The 3014-nt window shown below is 39.7% G+C and overlaps 1 protein-coding gene across 1 annotated transcript in view; it reads right to left on the reverse strand.

Moving 5' to 3' along the window:
- The window catches only part of snrka (SNF related kinase a), a 43487-nt gene extending 42491 nt beyond the window's left edge, over window positions 1–996 (reverse strand). Inside the window, exon 1 of the mRNA XM_033981749.2 lies at window positions 726–996. The gene's annotated coding sequence lies outside the window, so the exon portion shown is untranslated. The remainder of the gene's footprint in view (window positions 1–725) is intronic.
- Between the last annotated feature and the right edge of the window lie 2018 nt (window positions 997–3014).

The raw sequence follows: 3014 nt of genomic DNA on the forward strand, positions 1-3014 counted from the left end.
TCTAAGATGAGCTCTACTTTGTAAGCAGATACCTTTTTCAAAACCCTGTACTGTTATAGTTCTTATTTGTGGCATATATGGAGCTCTACAATAACATGATCTCTGCCTTTAACACTGTTCTGCCCTTACTTTTACACAATCCGTTAAAGACTAGATCCTGGGCAAAGAGTATGATATAGAGACCACACAGTTGATTTTGATGCGTATAAGACTCATTTCATTCATAAACTCCTAATAATCCGTTATACAGGAGTACTGAAAACTCAAGTGTGGCAGGGGGCGGTGGGCTTGTTTTGACAGGATACAGCCGCACTTCTGTTAACGCCTAATGCATCAGTTTTACGACACTCACAGCAATCTACTGAGTCAAAACACACTAAAACAACAGCTTTGAATTTACAAGTTACTGCTTATAACCAGCCGCATGGGAGTTGAGTGACCAGAGCATAAGTAAGGAACATACGGCCAGTCGCATAACATTAGCTTGACGTTGCCAGGATGTAGCCCTCGTTGTTCATTGATTAACATTAGCTTTATGCCTGACGGACTTATTTCTTTTTAAGGAAATCAAACAACCACATCTACACTGATCTGAATTAAATTGCACTCGACTGGAACAATCTGGCTGATGGGAGTTAGCAGATGTTGTATAAAATCCTCAGAGTTAGCAGGAGTTAGCAGTTAGCATGTAGCGGGCTAAAGTTACTACGGCTCGCTAGGCTCACCTCTCCAGCCGCACTTCGGTAAACATTCAGCCCAGAGTGCGCTGTCCACCGGGTACTTTAGGTCGTCTGGTAGCGATCCTTTTGGTCTAGAGGTAAATCTTTATAAAAGGGAGTGTGGTGGGGTCTTGTTGAAGTGATCGGAGCACTCAATAGGTGCCTATGCCCATGGCTCATCCGTAAAACGAGGCATTGCATCGTTGGCAGCGGCAGAACCTAATCGGAATTGTTGTATCCTCCTCCCAGCCCCAGCCCCAGAGAATGGTGCCGCATCAGGGACCAGCCAAGCAAACGGAATTTCCTCTACACACGACAATGACCACCAGCAATTGGAGGAAACTTGATCAATATAATCAAAGGTTTCTACGAATCACAACTTGAAATAAGAGGAATGCACTGAAATAATAAATCCATGTAGGCCTAGATTGCTGGAATTAATATGAATTAGCTTCTTGTGTCAAATTTTTATAGATTATTTTGCCAAAATCAGGGGGTTCTTCAGCCTTTCATGATTGACCTACAATGCTATGCTGCGCACTGTAATACATAAATAAAAAAAACACATAAATTCATGAATAGGCTAAATGTGGACAATGTGGACTTTATTCACAGTTGCAAAATAGTTTAGACTGGAGGGTTATCCCCAAGCGCCAATAATTAGTTGCATACAGCCTAAGGGCCATGCAACCCACAACTTGAAAGAGCCAGTGCAAAGAGATAACACATTCCTTTATTATATGACTGGGTCTCAGCCTGCCCTCTATGCACTTATGGAGTTTGGGTTCAAACATTCATGCCGAAATTAATAATAATATGCACACATTACAAGCATAATAATAGCCTAATATCGCATATGCATGTTTATTCACCAGCTCTCTGCTCTTAATATGTTATTGCTTTTATGCTCTTTTCCATCACCTCTCCAGTATGGATCGTAGCATTTCCGTGGTTTCCTTGAATGCACCATAAGAGCATCACGGGCCGCATTGAGCTCTGACGTCAAAGTCTCTCTGTGAATGGGAAAATACACAGGGATCAATTAAATCCAATAGTTCAAAATGACCATGAAACAGACAGCAAGGCTAATAAGTCCGGCATGTAGATTCTTAAGAAAATAGTTCCACTTGTAATCAAGTTTTTCAAATGTACAGATTTACTATCATTAACGATGTAAATGCTTTAGCATGTCATAATAGCATTCTAATAATTGTATTATGAACCATTTCAATTTTCACGCCCGAGTTCCCCTGAATGTCATTAGAACCCGTTTATGTCATGAAATAGGGTGCAGCGCCATCTAAAGGTTCTTTCAAAATAAACACGCTGGGAATTTGCACGCTCTCTCTTTTTCTCTCTGGCGGGCTTGTCTCTACAATCTCTTTTCATTAAACCAACTGATCCTTGCCAAACTGCAAACAGTTTAATTTATTTATTGTCGTTCATTCGAACACTGTAGTCCTACTTATCCTACCTTTCTCCCCCTGTCAATCTAATTGAAAGGTCCACATAGCTGCAATTCATGGGATAATAGTATAATATAGGATAATATACTGCCGAAATAATAGTTTATAACAGTAGCAAAATTAAAGTTTCGCTGCACGGCTTGGAACAGGGAAATGTCTTCACTCTAACAACTTTTTGTCCAGGTTGACAGATCTGATTTTATTTTTATTTTTAATGTTTTATTTTTCTATGGATCATACCTGGACGACTGAGGGATTACAGTTTATAACACTGTTGCGTTTTACTTTACAAACTGTAGATGGCGGTATTACACAGCATTTAGCTACTGATACACAAGGGCTCGTTAACTCCACAGAGGTTTTGTTTGATACATTAGGCTAAATTAGCTAATAATGAGCCATCCCCCTTTGTCACATCCACCATATGCTCCAATATATTTTCAATTTATTCTAATAAGCACTGTTAAATCCATGGTACATAGCTTTTGTAGCATTCTCATGTTTTATATGAGATAAAGTTGAATATGCATATTGTAGCCTAAGTAAAGTATCAATTATGCAATTATTATTGGGGGGGGGGGGTTAGTTGCTTGGATGGTTGTAGCACACTAGCCTGTAATATAACTACATAGCCTTCTACTTTGAACGTTTATTTGCCCCCAAATGATCATTTGTGGCACGAGATTCATCATTTTACTACACAAACAAGAAAAACAAGATAACCTACTGAGATAAACAGAGGATGAGACCATCAGCATGACCATCAGTCATCGTGTGAAAAAATTTGATGCATTCTCGCGAGACCTCATGCGAGATTTCCCCCGGCAGT

The sequence above is a fragment of the Periophthalmus magnuspinnatus genome, chromosome 16 (genome assembly GCF_009829125.3).
Source record: "Periophthalmus magnuspinnatus isolate fPerMag1 chromosome 16, fPerMag1.2.pri, whole genome shotgun sequence".
Lineage (NCBI taxonomy): Eukaryota > Metazoa > Chordata > Actinopteri > Gobiiformes > Gobiidae > Periophthalmus > Periophthalmus magnuspinnatus.